The sequence below is a fragment of the Lithobates pipiens genome, unplaced genomic scaffold (assembly GCF_037356315.1).
Source record: "Lithobates pipiens isolate NorthernLeopardFrog02 unplaced genomic scaffold, aLitPip1_a1.2 Scaffold_16, whole genome shotgun sequence".
NCBI lineage: Eukaryota > Metazoa > Chordata > Amphibia > Anura > Ranidae > Lithobates > Lithobates pipiens.
The window spans coordinates 447,389,517-447,407,823 of NW_027507748.1; positions in this window are offsets into that span (position 1 = coordinate 447,389,517).

The window sequence follows — 18,307 nt, forward strand, 5'->3', positions numbered from 1 at the left end:
TGGGTACCCTGCTGGCAGCTGGGAAGGATGCAGGACAGGGTGCAGTATTTTTGGAGCTTGTTCGGCCACCATGCCTACAAAATGCTGGTAGTGGTGATTCTGCCACACCTCTCTCCTCCACCCCCTCCCCTTCTTCTTCCTCTATGGCCTCTTCCAGTGCAGATTTGTCCCGGAACCAGCGGTGCTCCGTAGGCGTTCTAGGAGCTACGCAGGCAAAAAAGATGCCATGCGGTGCTTGAGTTAGTCTGCTTAGGAGACAGGGGCCACACTGGACAGGGCACTTGAGGCAGAACAGAGGGAGGAAGAAGAGGACTTCCTTACCTCTCAAGGCCCCCTATATCTAGACAGTATTCCTGCAGGACCACCTATCATACAGGCAGAGGAGGAGGAGGATTGTGTCAGCATGGAGGTGGAGCCTGGCACTTAGCATGAGCAGCAGTCTTCAAGGGATCATTTTCAGTCCTCAAAAACCCATGGACTTGTTCCTGGCTGTGAGGAGATGACTGCGGATCATGACGTCCTTAGTGATCCAGAGGACTCCGGATCGAATATCTCAGCAAAGCTACGCTGCATGGCCTCCCTGATCCTGCAAAGCCTGTGAAAGGACCCTCGTATTCATAGTATCAAGGAGAGGGATCAGGGAGAGTGATCAGTACTCTACTACTACAGTACATACTATGAGAACCATTACTAATATTAGGATGACTACAACTAAAACTGATAATTATTATACCCATGACAAAAACTATGGGGAAAGACTACAAGCATTGAACTTATTCTCTCTGGTGAAAAGACACTTGAGAGGGGATATGATAGCAATGTATAAATACCATATTGCTGACCTTAGCACAGGGAAAAAACTTTTCAGTAAAAGGGAATTTAAAAAGACATGTGGCCATTCATTGAAATGGGAAAATAAGCATTTTACCTTAAACTGCTTAGAGGGTTCTTTGGTATCAGCAGGGAGCAGACTGAGTGGGCATTACATTAGAGCAAGGATGGGACTTGGAAGAAGGGGAGTCAAAATTGGAATGTAAGGATGGCAGTTGCTATCAGTAAGGAGGGTGATTGTCACAAGATTGAAGGGTAGGGAGAGGAGATAAGAGGAACCAGAGGGTGAGGGAGTTAAACTAGGAGTGAGATTTATGAGGGCACATGCCTGAGTGTGTTTCGGATGCTATGGTCTGAACGGCTTTAGGCCGATACGTATTCTTCTACATAATTTTGGTAAAAAAAATCGCAATAAGCGATTATTGATTGGTGTGCGCAAAAGTTATAGCGTTTACAAAATAGGGATAGTTTTATGGCATTTTTATTAATAATTTTTTATTATTTATTTTTTTACTAGTAATGGCGGTGATCAGCGATTTTTATTGTGACTGCGACATTGTGGCGGACACATCGGACATTTTTGACACATTTTTGGGACCATTGTCTGTTCTACAGTAATTAATGCTATATAAATGCAGTGATTCCTGTGTAAATGACACTGGCAGTGAAGGGGTTAACCAGTGGGTGGCAGTGTAGGGGTTGAGTGTTCCTAGGGGTGTGCTGCTAACTGTGGGGGGGTTGGGCTTTCATTTAGTGAACACTGATTTCTGCTCCAATCACATGGAGCAGAGATCAGCATCACTAGTTGCTAGGCAGAATGGAGAAATGCTGTTTACACGGCATTTCCTCCATTCAGCTGTCCCATGAGACGATAGCGGTTATGCCCGCGGCGATCGAGTCCGCGGGACTCGCGACCGGACTCACGGGGGTCCCGACCGGCACGAGAGCCCGCCGCCGGCGGCGCGCTCGCGATGGCAGGGCGGCATTGAAGATTGGACGTACCTGTGTGCCAATATGCCTGCCCGTGCCATTCTGCCAACGTACATCGGCGTGCGCTGGTCGGGAACCGGTTAATAAATATACTACACTATATGTGGTTCCATGCATTGAGCGCTTTTCTCCTAGACCAGTGATGGTGAACCTTGGCACCAAGATTTTTTGGAACTACATTTCCCATGATGCTCAACTACACTGCAGAGTGCATGAGCATCATGGAAAATGTAGTTTCAAAACATCTGGGGTGCCAAGGTTTGCCATCACTGTCCCAGACAGTATCAAGCAAACCTTCTGACTGTTCATATTGGTGATAGGTGGTACTGCCAGATGTCCCCATTAGGATAATGGAGCTGGTTGAAAAGCTGTGAGGGATCCTATTTATTTAAACACCCATGTTGCCCTTTCCCTTTGTGAGCTTTAAAGTCAGTGAGTGTATTTTAGTTCTGTTGCTCACGTGTGGTGGGAAGGATTTCTAGTAGTTGGTGGAAGACACTCGTCTGCGGTGATATTTATCACACATTTGGACTTTCTTTATTGTGGGCTTTTATTTACACTGACATTTTCTTTATTAATTAATTTTTTTAATATATTTGCATATTGAAAATGTTTTTTTTTTAGCACACTATGATTATTGTATTGACGTGAACACATATTTTAAGTTTGTAATTTTTGTATTTGGGGGCACTGCACTATGTTTTTTTAAATATGTTTTCAGTTGTCTCCCTGTCATATGATGAACTGGAGACCCACAAGAAGAACCACAGTATGAATGTCTGGATGGGTTTCTATAATAGTACAGGCTTACATTCCTCACCAATTTATGGCAAATAGTATTTTCAAAAGAATACATGGGTTATTATTTATGGATTGTGTAGAACATGGTATAAAACAAATATGAAATTACCATTAAATGGTTAAGTAATCTTGATGGGTGGCGATGTGGCTTTTAACAGCCTGGGCTTCGGGAAACTGCAAGGAGAAACAAATGTGTTTTTACGTTGTTAACTTATTTTTTGTTTAGTTTTTGATGTGCCAGCTGCCTGTTGCTCCAATCAAAATGATTGTTAGGCAGTGCGTCATGAGTATGCTGGGTGCACAATTACTCTTTTTAGAGAATTCATTCAAAATAGCCCTAGGCAGCATAAACAAACAGAGCCCCACTGTCAATCTATATGCTGAGACTTATAAAACTGACTGTACAAAATTAATTTGGCTGAATTAAAACAAATGATTGTTCAAATGCACATTTTGCAATTTAACTTGTAAGTACCTAGTAATTAAAAACGCTGGATGTAAACTTGAGTATATAAATTTGAAGTCTCTATGGACTGCAAACAATTTATCTAGTAAGAGAAGGCAGTCTTTCTCAAGGATGCTTGCTGGTTATGATGATGAATGATGTGCTCAGGAAGGCAAACTTAACTTCAGCAGAAAATTATTGATATGAGACTCGGTGAGACTATTACCATAGTTCATTCCAATTAGGCTATAAGCATCAAGGCTTTGCTCTATTAAAAGCCCACTAAAATAATGAAGAAAAATAATCTAAGCTGTTTTAGGGTTGAAATTAAGATAGTTTATGCTTACTCAACAGTTTTGTTGTTACATTCACATTTTGCCAATGTGGTTAGGCTTTTATATACAATGCAAGTTTAAAACAGATATTTTGTATATGTGGGAAACCACAGAATGAAATGTTATGGTTCAACGATATAGAGAAAACTGGGAAGTAAAATAGCACCAGTTTGGAAATATAAAAAATATTCCTTTATTGTTTCAAAAAGCCAAGGCAAATTGCATTGATGACACTTAGATAGCTAAAGCTCTGTATTATAAAGGATTGCTATAGATTTTTTCTTTTAAAAATTGTGTTTTCACCTTTTTCCTATTTTTGCATGTCAGTGTTGCAGATCTTCTATTGCCATGTTTCAATCAGTTTATGTGTACAGACTGTTATAACAGGAAGTGTCTGCATAATTACCTTCATGGCTGGATCACCACCAGGTATTCATTTAATGAAAAATTAAGATTTAAAAAGATTGAAAATGACTTTTGAAATTACATTACATATTAAAGATTTTAGTGATTGAATTTACTTAGAATGTATTTTTAGCTTTATGCAAATTCCCTATCCTCCCTATACTTCTCCATTCTCCCCTCACTTGTCCACAGCAGCTGCCTTTTTAGCTAGCTTTAGCCCTTGTACACACGGTTGGAGATTCCGATGGAATGTGTCCTATCAGACAGTTTTGTCGGATATTCCGACTGTGTGTGGTCTCCATCAGACTGTTTCCGTCGGAATATCCAACGGACCAACTTTTCCAACTTGCCGGTAAAATTTTCAGACAAAATGCTCCGATTGGACATACTCCGATCATGTGTAGCCTACTCCAATGGACAAAGTGCCACGCATGCTCAGATCAAATTCCTAGACCAAAGCTATTGGCTACTAGCGTGAACGTAGTCCCTGCGTAACTAAATAACGCCATCACGTTATGTACAATCGGATTGTCCGACAACTTTGTCCGACCGTGTGTATGCAACAGTTTCGGACAAAATCCGTCGGACAAAATCCAACGGATTTGGTTGTCAGAATGTCTGACCATGTGTACAAGGGCTAAGACCTAAAAAGCACTCAAATATAAAGGCACAACCAGACCATGGAGTTGATCTACTGAAGTCAAATAAACTGTGCAGTTGCTCTCTGCGAAAGAATTAGCTCCAGAGCATAGAAAATTAGGCACAGCTTCACTTTACAATGAAAATCCAATCACATGCATGGAAAATTAAAAAAAATAGCCTTTTTGCTTGTACATGAATGGATTGGGGAAGTCAGCAGAACTTCCCCTCATTTACTAAGCTCTGGAGCAAATGTGCAACTGCACCTGTAAAGTGTACAGTCTATTTGCCTTTAGTAAATTAACCACCGTGTCTTTTTAGTTTACCATTTCATAAGTATGTAATGCTCAGAAGTATACATATAAATGAAATGGAGAGGAATAAGACCATACAATAGGGCAGTCACCCATGGCTCTAATTTTAACAAAGTCTGGCCAAATCAGGTTTTTTATTTTTTATTATTTTGTGTCCATGTGCATTTTAATAATGTCCCAAGGTTAGTAATCTGTAGCTCATGACTTTCATGAGCATTGCACGTAAAGCATATTTTTTACGGAGAAGCTGATTTATTTATTTAGTTGCTTAGCAAGGGAATGGAAAATATCAATAATGAGACAGATTAGTCCGGAAAACAACAGGTAGAGTTGGCTTTTATGCTTCTAAAATACACCTAAATAATAAAAAAACACATGTAATGCAATCCCCAGAAGAGCTGCTGGATTGCTTGTGTTCTCTTGTCCTGCTTCAATGTTGACCTGTACTGCACTTGAACCCAAGAAACAGCAACCCACCTGGAAGGCAGCAACAGAAAATTGACCAGTGACGGTGCATCCATTAAGGGTGCACGGGCACTGCCCCCCTCTCTCCAGCTACCCCACTCTGTGTACTATGGACAGGTTCATGCATTGCACGAATCTATCCATGGCCCTTTTCGACTTCTGGGCACCTGAATTCCAGCAGCAGAGTTTTCTTTTTGAAACACCTGAGTAGAGCCATAGATTCTAATAGGCTTCAAAAAAGGTGAACTGCGAGTGCAGGGCATTGCGCTCGTGGTTCATCCAGGTGAATTAACACTATTAGTGTTTGTTAACACTGAATCGCCTCTCAGCCAATCAGGAGACACGTATCTAATACCCGCCACCTGATTGGCTGAAGGCACAGGCACCGTGATTGAACACCTAAGGTAACTGAAGAATTGGAGGACAGAGAGCCATGGAGGACACAGGACCTCGCTGCCATCACCTGCTGCATGTCCCACATCTCGCCTCCATAACCCGCCAGCAGGATGGGGTAAGTGTGTGCCGGTCAGACAGAGAGTGGGGGGATTCATAGAAGCTACATATGATGGGCACACAGGCTACATATGATGGGCACACAGGCTACATATGGTGGGCACACAAGCTACATATGATGGGCACCGAGGCTGCACATGGTGGGCACAGAGGCTACATATGATGGGCACACAGGTTACATATGATGGGCACACAAGCAAGCTACATATGATGGGCACACAAGCTACATATGATGGGCACAGAGTCTGCATATGATGGGCATAAGCTGCATATGATGGGCACAGAGGCTGCATATGATGACACAGTGGCTGCATATGATAGGCACAGGTGCTGCATATGATGGGCACAGTGGCTGCATTTGATGGGCACAGTGGCTGCATTTTATGGGCACACAAGCTACATATGATGGGCATACAGGCTACATATGATGGGCACACAAGCTACATATGATGGGCACACAAGCTACATATGATGGGCACCGAGGCTGCATTTGGTGGGCACAGAGGCTACATATGATGGGCACACAGGTTACATATGATGGGCACACAAGCTACATATGATTGGCACAGAGTCTGCATATGATGGGCACAAGCTGCATATGATGGGCACAAAGGCTGCATATGATGGGCACAAGCTGCATATGATGGGCACAGAGGCTGCATAGGATGGGCACAAAGGCTGCATACGATGGGCGCAAGCTGCATATGATGGGCACAGAGGCTGCATATGATGGCATGGTGGCTTCATATGATAGGCACAGGTGCTGCATATGATGGGTACAGTGGTTGCATTTGATGGGCACAGTGGCTGCATTTTATGGGCATGCAAGCTACATATGATGGGCATACGGGCTACATATGAGGAGCACACAAGCTACATATGATGGGCACACTGGCTACATATGATGAGCACAGAGGCTGTATATGATGGGCACAGAGGCTACATATGGTGGGCACAGAGGCTCCATATGATGGTCACAAGCTGCATATGATGGGCACAGAGGCTGCATATGATTGCCACAGAGGCTACATATGATGGGCACAAGCTGCATATGATGGGCACAGAGGCCGCATATGATGGGCACAGAGGCTGCATATGATGGCACAGTGGCTGCATATGATGGGCACAAGTGGTGCATATCATAGGCACAGAGGCTGCAGTTAATGGGGCACAGTTGCTGCATTTTATGGGGCACAGTGCATGCATTTGATGGGCACAGTGGCTGCATTTTATGGGGCACAGTGGCTGCATTTTATGGGGCACAGTGGCAGCATTTGATGGGGCACATTGACCGCATTTTATGGGGCACAGTGGCTGCATTTGATGGGACACAGTGGCTGCATTTGATGGGCACAGTGGCTGCATTTGATGGGGCACAGTGCCTCCATTTTATGGGGCACAGTGTCTGCATTTGATGGGCACAGTGGCTGCAATTGATGGCACAGCGACTACCTTTTATGGGGCACAGTGGCTGCATTTTATGGGGCACAGTACCTGCATTTGATGGGCACATTGGCTGCATTTGATGGCACAGTGGCTTAATTTTATTGGGGGAACAGTGGTTGCATTTGATGGGCACAGTGGCTGCATTTGATGGCACATTGTGGCTGCAATTGATAGTTTTTTTTCCAGAATTTTTCAGTTTGTTTGCACCCCTCCAAAAATTTTGAACACCAGCCGCCACTGCAATTGTCTCTATAGGAGAAAAACCATTCAAAGGTCCTAGCAGCAGTATGTGCCTCAGCAGCAGCTTGCAGTTGCCACTCGGTACAGTACCACAGCATGTGGTTCTGGGACTCTAGCACATGCCCCTGTCAGTGTTCTCCTGTTCTGTACCTTGGCTCTGGTCTAACTCCGGCATCAAATAGTCCTGGCCCTTTGATCAGGCTCTCTGCAGCAAAGTCCTTGTTAACATCAGCAGCCCCTGAGCCCTTTCATTTTGGGCTCCAAAATTGTGTATAAATCAATTTCAGCTGCTGCAAACCACCTAGTGCAAGTGTAAATGTGTTGCTCTGCTGATAAATTGCAATGTGGCAGTATACATTCCTGGTACACATCACTAAGCCAATCCCCTGATGAAGTCATGTGACTGAGTGACAATACGCATAGGGACGAGCCAGATAATATGATGAGCGGCGGGTCCAGAGTTACATTGCAGTGATACTCAAAGGATGCAGCGGAGTCCTTCCAGGTACAGCATCACAATCATAAAGTGGAATGGGCAAGTGGTGTTCCTGCCAAAACCTCAGGGTCCACCATTGACACCCCAGAGTGCAGAAGGTGCACAGAGACCTATATTTGCACTATAGGTCAATATATGAAGGTGAGGGCACATCCAAAAATTCACTGAGTGGTGTAAGAGTGTGGAAAAGTGGTGGTTGCAGCACTGGGCACCTAGAATCACTATCCTGTGTATGCATGCATGGACTGACACAAAAGTGGATACAATTATTTGGACTTTTTTTTTGGCACTTATGATTATATGTGCATGAATCTGAGATCATTATTCGGTGATCTTAAATATTATATGTAGTTTTATGTATACATGTATAGTTTGAGACACACAAGATGCACTGGGAAGTAGTTGGCTTTTAGTTTTTGATTAATCAGCAGTAAAACACATTTCACACATGCAGAGTGTGCAAGAGTGTTTTTTTTTGCAGCACTGGTCACCTGAAATCACTTCCTGCATATGCATGCATGGATGGAAACAAAAAGTGTATATGATTATTGGATTTAGTTTTTTGGCATTTATGGTTATTTGTGCATGTATTTGAGATCATTATTTGGTGATGTTAAATATTATAATATTTACTTTTATGTACACATGTACATTTTGAGACACACAAGATAAATTTGGAAGCAGTTGGCTTTCAGTCTTTGATTGATTTGTGTATATACATTTTTATACATATACTCTTCACAAAGCCACAGTGGTTGCCAATAGGAAGTCCTCTTGGCCCTACGTATAGAGAGCAATAATCTGTGAAAACAGGGAAAAATTTGCTGCACTACACATGTATTAGTAATTCATCATATATTATCAATTAGCTAAGAAAAAAACGTGAAACTTTTTGCGGGGATGTGAACTTGACTATTTTTGGAAATACAGATATTTTCATCTGACCTCATCTAATGGTGTGGTAAATAAAAGTAAAGGTGTTGGCACTACAAAACAACACATATATGGTGATTCAACGCATTAAATAGTGCATAATGAACTAAGTGCATATTCAAATAGCAAACTGATTTAAGCCCATTGTGACAATCCCAACACCATAAAAACATATAAGTATGTGTTAATAATATTAAACCCATTTTAATAAAACACACTACACCATAAATCTCTTCTTTGTGTCCCTGGTGGAGTCTGTTTTCGACACCCCCAGCCTTTGCCAGAGGGAGTTCCAAAGTGGAGAGACGCACACCCAGGATCTATCTGGTTAATCCAAATAAAGTGCACTTTGACCTACCCTAAAAAGTATATAGGATAGTTCAATTATAGTGGGGAGTAGGAGAAATTGCCCACATGCCTAATAATGAACACAGAAACAAAAAGAGACCTTCTGGTGGGACTTTCAAGGGCAATAACTCCAAAAAGGCATATGCCAAAATATGTATCCTATGGGGTAAATGACCGCTCTATATCAAGATGCCACCCAACTCAACTCAACTCATGTATATAAAATATGTAAGTTTAATAATACAAAATATAAAAGTATAGAAACAGTATAAGCTATATCAAACAGATTACAAAAATGTATAAAAATAATGTAACATATTGTTCATAACGAGATCAGAAACCACAAATTTACATCACTCTTGTACATTTGGACACGGTGATACTAAACGCGCTTCAATATCATGCGTTTTTCCCCTTCATCAGGAGAAAATGCTATGAATATCTATGATATCTACAATTTATAAAGCAGAAAAGAAAAACAAAAAGCATAGGGTATATGGTATACATATACAGATAATGGTACAGAAATCGATATACAGACAAGCAATCAATACATTGAATAAAGCCAGTGCCTTCTGTTTTACAGTTGGCGTAGGGTTTTGGTTGATATTTTTCTCCAGTTGATAAAATGGTAGGATAGTTTATGTGCATAAACCTGCAATAGTTGCAACCCCCACATCTAAAGGTACCCTATATTTTACAAGGGTCTTTGCCTGAACTGCCCTTGAATTCGCTAGAAACCAGATTGTCCTTGATTGATCTAGCTTTTGTAAAGGTAAATGCCGGAGTCTCAGAAACAAAGGCACTGGCAACTGGATCCATAGTGAGCATGTGCCAATACTTTTTCACAATCCTCCTATTTTCTTTGTGCTGGTTAGAAAACCTAGTAATAATCTGAATTGGACCACTAGTTTTTAGCGTATTGATTTTGTTGTATAAGAGATTGTGGCGTTTGTTGGCACATGCTCACTTAAATTTTTTTTTTAGAGAGGTATGTGAATAACCTTGTGCTAGAAGTCTTATTTTAAATTTGTCTGCTTCCCTTTTAAAGATTGCATCCTCTGTGCAGTTGCATCTAATCCTGAGATACTGACTATAAGGTATCAATGTGACCAGAGGTCGAGGATGGAAACTATTAGCATGTAGGATACAATTCCCTGCCATGGGTTTTCGAAAGAGACTGCTGGTTAAAAGACCGTCACTAGCCTTATGGATCTGAACGTCCAAAAGGTAATGGAGTCAATATCATGATTCATGGTAAAGTGCAGATTGAAAGTATTGTCATTGATGGACTGAAAAAAAGATTGGAGTAGTTCAGTCAGACCATTCCAGACCATAAAAATATTATCGCTATATCTATACCAGAGTAACACAAACTCCAGAAAGGGTGAGAGGTTCGCTGATATGATGATCATACGTTTCCACTCCCCCCAGGTACAAATTGGCGTACGATGGGGCACAGCAAGTCCCCATCACTATGCCCTGTACCTGGAGTTAGTTGGAACCGTTGAATGAAAAATAACTGTGTTGTAGTATAAAACGTAGTGCATTAAAGACAAATTGATTCAATGTACGATCGTATCAACTTGTCTGAGAAATAGTGTGTTTAATGCAAGCTAGACCCTGGCCATGGGGGATTGAGTTTTAAAGTGCCCTAACATCAATGGCAACTAATAAGGCTGTGGGGGTGACATAGAGTCCATCTATGTTTTGCAGCAAATGTATCGTGTCACGTATATAACTCAGCAGCTTGAGCACGTGCAAATAGAGGTGACCTTCAACAAATCAACTCAAATTTTCTGTACGTGACTGTAATTGGTCAGCCAGAAGGATGTTGTACACTTTTGTGGACTTTTGCCAGAAAATAAAACGTAGACATGCATGGGGAATCTGTGCGTATAAATTCCCAGTCGTTCTTGGATATCGCTTTGTTGGCATAGGCACTGTCGACCAATTCATAAAATTCAATTTGGAAACGCATGATTTTGGTAGTTGGAATATGGCAGTACCATTGTTTATTTTTGAGAATTGTATCACACATAGCAATATATTTTTGATTGTCCATGATGACGATATTACCCCCTTGTCGGAGGGTTTTACTGTGATCGTGGAGTTTGATGCCAAAGATTGAAGAGCATCATGTTCACCTGTAGATAAATTGTTGTGACCCTTATGTTTAACTATAAGTCTTCTAATTTCATTGCATGTTCATTTAATAAATGCCATGACATTAGAACTGGTATTAAGTGCTGGGAATTTATCAGATTTTTTCTTATTAATTGGTCTCATTTGATGTACAGCTTGTTCAGATATATAGTTGCTTAAGGTTTCATTTTCTAGCAAAAAATTGAATATCTTTGATGACCTCGAACTTGTCGAGATCATTGCTAGGACAAAAATGAAGGCCTCATGCTAAAACCTCTGTCTCCATGGGTGTTAGAATGTGTGTGGCTAGATTAACAATATTGAGGTGAGTCTCAAGTAAAGAATTAAAAATCAAATTAAGTTGTAATATAGAATCTTAGATTTGTTCAGCGTTTAATCCCAAAGGATGTAATCATGATGGTATCATAGAGGTTTGGGCCTCTGTGCAATGTGTAGTGGGTTTGGAAACTGAGTTGTGTGAAGTGTTTATAGCAGAAGAAACGACAGGGATAGAAAGTGAAAAGCCAAAACCAAGTGTTACCTAACACCATGTGAGAACTGCTATTAGGATTGCTGGAGGAAGCGTGTTCAGTAATGTGTTTTTTATTGGAGTTTTTGTGGGTCCCACCACTGGGTGACTTCCTTTTGGTTTTACATGATTTTTCAAATCTAGATGATCTTCTAGAAGAGATAGAAAGAGAAGATACAGATGAAGCATCAGACAAACCTTGTTCATTATTATTTTGTTTTGTCCTATAATTGGATCTAGTTCTGGATTAGATGTTATTCCAGGTATATGCCTTATTTTCTTGAAAGGAAATTTTGTCTCTAAGGAATTTCTTCTACTTAGTAGTCAATTTGTCTCAATTATATTGTTCTAGATGTTCATTTAGATCATTCTCATATTGTTGATATGCCACGTGGCTTTTAAAGTTGAATAATTGGGTGCATGTGGAATCAATTTCTTTATCTAAATCTTTTATTCTTCTCTGATATTTACTAATCAAGAGGGACATCATCCCCCTTGAGCAGGTAGAGAGATTGTTTTCCCATTCATATTTAAATGATGTCTCCATATGATCTAGGGTTGGAAAGATTTGTATCCGATGTGACACACCAAGACACCTGCTTCTACATGGTCAGTAGATGCTGGCTTTATTCAATGTATTGATTGCTTGTCTGTATATCAATTTCTGTACCCTTATCTGTATACTTACACCTTATATCCTTTACTTATTGTTTTTCTTTTCTGCTTTATAAATTGTAGATATCTATGATATCTATGATATCTATGATATCTACAATGGCCCGCGGGAATGGCCCCAGAGACAGACCACCGGGCAGATGGACTGCAAGGGTACCTTACAGAACCCAGAGATGGAGAGGAGGCAATGGAGAGAGAAGACATTTCAGAGAAGGCCCGTACAGGAGAGAACAACACAGGGAAGATCACAGAGAAGACAGGGGACAATGGATCCCGAGAGGGAACTGGAACAACCAATACAGGAGGAGAATGGAAGACACTCAAGGTTATGGCGAAAGAAAGGAAAATACAGGGGATGCCGAGGAGGAAAGAACAAGAAAAAGAAGAAGAACATAATAGGAAAAGGGATATATAATTTAAGTAAAGTAGAATTCAGTGAAGAGGAAATGAAAATCTTGGATTTAGGTTTAAAATATGCCCCGGAAAAACACCTTAATAAGTTTGAAACTTTTATAGACCTCAAAAAATTTATGAGAAAATTGAATTTAAAAAAACACTTTGCAATAAATACGGAAAGCAAAGTGAGAACGGAATCATTATACACCCAAACAGAACTGAAAAACAAATCAGTGTTCAATCCAAACACAGCAGGAAACCAATGTCTGACAGCTTTCAGCAAAATGGTAGAAAATGATTTGAGAAAACTCAAAGATAGTAAAAATAAGAGATCAAACAATGTATGGAAAACGATCAAAAAATTGGGGGATAATAAAGAAGTAGTGATAAGGCCGGCAGATAAGGGAGGAGGCCTAGTTATTCTGAATAAGAATGACTATCAAGAGGAAATGAAAAATCTATTACAAGTCGAGAATACATATAAAAAACTGAAGGGTAACCCCAAATCAAGATATGAAGCCCAATTGAAAGCCTATGTGAAAAAAGGGCAGACAATGGGGATACTCAATGATAAAGAGGCCGAATATTTGGTGTCAAATTCAACGAAAACACCTGTTATGTATTACAATCCAAAAATACATAAAAGATTAGATAAACCACCTGGAAGGCCAATCATCAGTGGTATAAATTCCGTTTTCTCAAGATTGGGGGAATACCTAGATATCTTCTTGAAGCCGTTGGTACTGAAGGGCAAGTCCTACCTTAGGGATAGTGCCCAACTTATAGAGCTTCTGAATAACATCCAAGGCACAGACCAATATCTATTAGCAACTATAGATGTAAATTCGCTGTATACAAGCATTGTGCAGGAGGACGGTCTAATAGGGGTAGAAAGAGCACTACACAAACACACGAACATGAAACAAGAACAAGTGCAATACATCTTAGAGGGCCTTAAGATGGCCATGGCCTGTAACTATTTCTGGTACGGACATCATTATTATGTACAGACCACAGGAGTGGCTATGGGTGCACGTTATGCACCAAGTGTCGCCAACCTGCTTATGAATCTGTGGGAGGAGGAGTATATATACTCAAGGAAAATACCCCAGCTAAAGTTTTTTCGACGGTATATCGATGATCTGGTGATCTTATGGGATGGAACCCCAGAAGAATTTGAAAGATTTCTATCCAATCTGAATAACAACAAGTATGGACTCACATTTAGTGGGAAATGTCACAAACAAAAGATAGAATTCCTTGATTTGGAAATCTTTAAGAGGAATGATGTTCTTCATACAAAAACCTTCTTTAAAGAAACGGACAGAAACAGCTATATCCCTACTTCAAGCTGCCATCACCCTAAATGGAAAGCAAATATTCCAAAAGGACAGCTTTTAAGAATCAGGAGGAACTGTAACTCTATTGAGGATTTCTCTTCCCAAGCAGACAAATTGGTCGCACAATTCATCGAAAAGGGATATAAGTATGAGTCGTTGGTTAAAACAAAAACTGAAGTTGAGAATATTGATAGAAATACCCTGATAAGAAAAACCATAAAAGAAAAACAAAAATTTGATCTAGCATTTATCACCGGATACAATGTACAATATTATGAAATAGAGAAAATAATAAAAAAATATTGGCCTATCCTTCAAGAAGACAAAGTCTTGTCAACAATCCTCCCAAAGAAACCAAGATTTATCTATAGGAGAGCGCCGACACTACGTAACATGCTAGCACACAATGTAGTCGATGGCCCTAAGAATAGTACCTTTCTGGAAGAATTGAAAGGGTTTTATAAGTGTAACAAATGCTTGGCTTGTAGGGCTAGTAAACCCCAACCTCGAAGGAGGAAAACATTTAGATCTAAAACAGACCACACAGAATACAAAATCAGAGAACTCATTACATGTCGCAGTACACACGTGACATATGTGCTGGAATGTCCATGCAATTTACAATATGTGGGCAGAACCACTAGACCACTATACATTAGGATTAGGGAACATGTTAATAACATCAAGAAGGGGTTCCCTAATCATAATGTATCTAGACATTTTGATCTTTTCCATCAAAGAGATCCTTCTAAAATGGTATTTTATGGTATCGATTGCATAAAACAAAACTGGAGAGGGGGCAACATGACCACCCTTATATCTCAGAATGAGACTAGCTGGATATATAGACTGAATACTTTGGCCCCTAAAGGGCTAAATATCGATATAGATCTTAATTGCTTTATAGCAAATCCATAGACAGTAAGGTGGGACATATCTTTGTCCAAGGCTCACTGTATGCTAGACAGTCCTAGAGCCCCCCCTATATATATATATATGAAATTCTATGTGGTAGGTGTAGGTGAACTGGAATTGCTAAAACGTGGTACATGTAAAATGTAGATCACACCTATCTACGTTTTTTTTGTGTGTGTTCTCTCATCTCCTTTTGATTCATTGTATGGTTTAGCTCCTTAATTGACTATATAATGGACTGAACCAAAAAAGGTGTTTTTAGAGGTTTTTTCAGCGTCAGACATAAAAAATACAAAATAAAAAATTAAAAACCAGATTGATTATAATATAGATACGTACATTGATGATAGCATATGGGTGTATGTATATATATATATGCTTTCAAATATTATAATAGAAATATAGAATAGGATTGAGGATGACCCTATGTCTTAATGATGGCATATATATATATATATATATATATATATATATTTGCAAAGATTAACTATTCACATTGGAAATGTAGGATAAGGATGAGGCTCTAATTTAATAATATGCGAATAATCAAGTTAAATAAATATATACCTACTAATGTGAATGGGTGGTCTAAGTTCCCCATTTGAGGTTCATAGGGTATTATCTTAGAATGAAGAGGTTAATATAGGTATAAAAGCAGGAAGAACCTCTTGAATATTGATAAGAGGTTCATATTTAAAACCTAAAAAATTTATAAAAACTCCCTGACTCACATCAGTTTTACAAGGTAATATCTGGTATATAAAATAGTAAATAGAAACTTCCGTGAAATTACCAGAATGGGATAAGAAATAGGGAAATTAATTCAAGAAATCATAGGAAATTTAATATTGAAAACAGCACCTCCTTGATTTACTATTAAATTCAAAATGACACCGGGTCAAGGTATTGGGACACTCGGGATGAGCAAAATATAGCAAGGATGGTCCCATGCGTATAAACAACTTAGAGGGCAATGTAGAACCTATTTGTTAACTAAATATTTAAAAAACCCCCTTTCCCTGAAATAAAAATCAATATAAGTGAAATAAAATTAATGAGCTAGGTGGGTACAATAAAAAATCCTACTAAAAAATATTTCCCCTTTATTCCTGTGAAAGTCCGGTTCTCTTTCTCTTTAAAGAGCATTATGTACAAAGTAAGGAGTATTGAGAATATATCCACTATTATTGTTATGGCCCCTTATGATAATAAAAAACATAATAAAAAACATTGTTTTAGTATATAAACATTAGTAGTATGATCACAAAGATTAGTCCGTATGAGCTAATGAGGAACGCAATAAGTAAACAAACCGGCAGATCCGCCCAGTTCAGTGATTGGCTGAAGGCTGGGAATGGGCAGTGCAGGCACCTTTAAAGACGTGGTTATGGGTGTACGTGATATCGCTGCTGAGGACGTCTATGACGAAACGCGTCCAGCGTCATTACGTACACCACGTCACTTCCGGTGCGCCTGACCCGGTGGAGCGCAGTTGGAGCGCACGCCGTTCGAATAGGGGATTACCCTTGCGGATAGGCGAACCGGGCTGGTGCTAAAATTTCTTTCAAACCTCCGTCCATAGGAGGAATACTGCTTAAGATAAGTAGTTTTGCATCCAGTATATGGGAAGCCTGTAGTGCCTAAAACAAACGGGACCCCCCAGAGAATTGGGTACTTAGGCTCCATACAATTGTGTATAGTGCTGGTTTGCATTAAAAAGGACTGTTGTTTTTAAGATATATTTTATTTTTTACTTTTTATTTTTTAATATTTTTCTGCTGTTCGGGTTTTTATTTTTATCTTTGCCATTTTTTGTTAAACTTTTCTGAGACACATTATTGGTATATATACATATACTAAATTTACAGGCTTATAGTGCTATTGCTGTAGATCGCATTTCTGGTTTAAAGGGACATTTTTGTAAAAAAGCGTTTCCTTGCACTAAGCACTGTAAACTAATTTTTTAGCATATGCGTAATCTGTCTCTCTCTTTTTGTAATTATATAACATTTTTGTAATAAAACATATTTTGAGTGATCATTAGTCCTCTGCTATATACACATTAATAAGGTATATAAATCATTGCAGAAGCTATTATTTTGGGAAAGCCTATTTTTGAAGAACCTTTTTTGTAGCCCGTTTCCCTTTCTCTCAAGTGGTCAGTTATTGAGAATACTACACCATGAGCAGATTTTTTCTTTCTTGAGGACCCACTGGCGGATAACAAAGCCTCCTTCTCTCATCATTTCCAATAAACCCTGGGGAAGACCAGCTGAAGACAGAGTTAATTAGAAGAATCCTCAATCTAGTGGAGCACAGATTACAGGCAACATACCCCCTAGGGGGTGCGTGGATTCGGTGAGTGGGGACCCTTGAGGGGGAACGAGCACGGAAGTCACCAATAAGCAGGCTTAATCACAAAAGTCACCTTCCTGTTATTTGAAAAAGAATAATCGCATGGTTGAAAGCACATGATAAGAGACTTCTTGTGGACCTTATATATATAGATACATAAATCTATTGATATTTTTTGGATTTTTATTTACACTTTTTTCAGGTTTTTTGTATTTTTCACATTTGTAAGGGGGTTAGGAATCACCCCGCACATTTACTATTTTTTATTTTGCTGCCTTTGACTTTTTTTATATTTTTTTTATATTTTTTATTGTCCTATTTTTTGTATTTTTCATGGTCTCGGTGGTTTTTGTTCTTTCATTGTAATATATATTTTTTCCATTCACGGGGTATTATAGTGGTAATATAAATTGTGCACAGTGATAGCAATTGCACAGGAACTGCACAAACGCAGTGCGACTATAAGTGTAAACTTTCCCCCGAATAGGGGTCTTGTACACTGTGTATGGTAGTCGGCTGTATAGTATATTAATATTTTTTGGGATCACAAAAATTACTATCACAAAACTATTTTGAATGTTGTGGATTTTACATGTAGTGTGGGTGCTTTTTAGGGATTTTGACTGAGTGTTCGATCACGTTAGTGAAGAACTGTGTGTGCTCACCTTTTTTAGGATAAGGAATATAACTGACTTGTAGTGGCACATGGTTGAATTTGGAATAATAGAAAGAATTAGTTGGATATAAACAC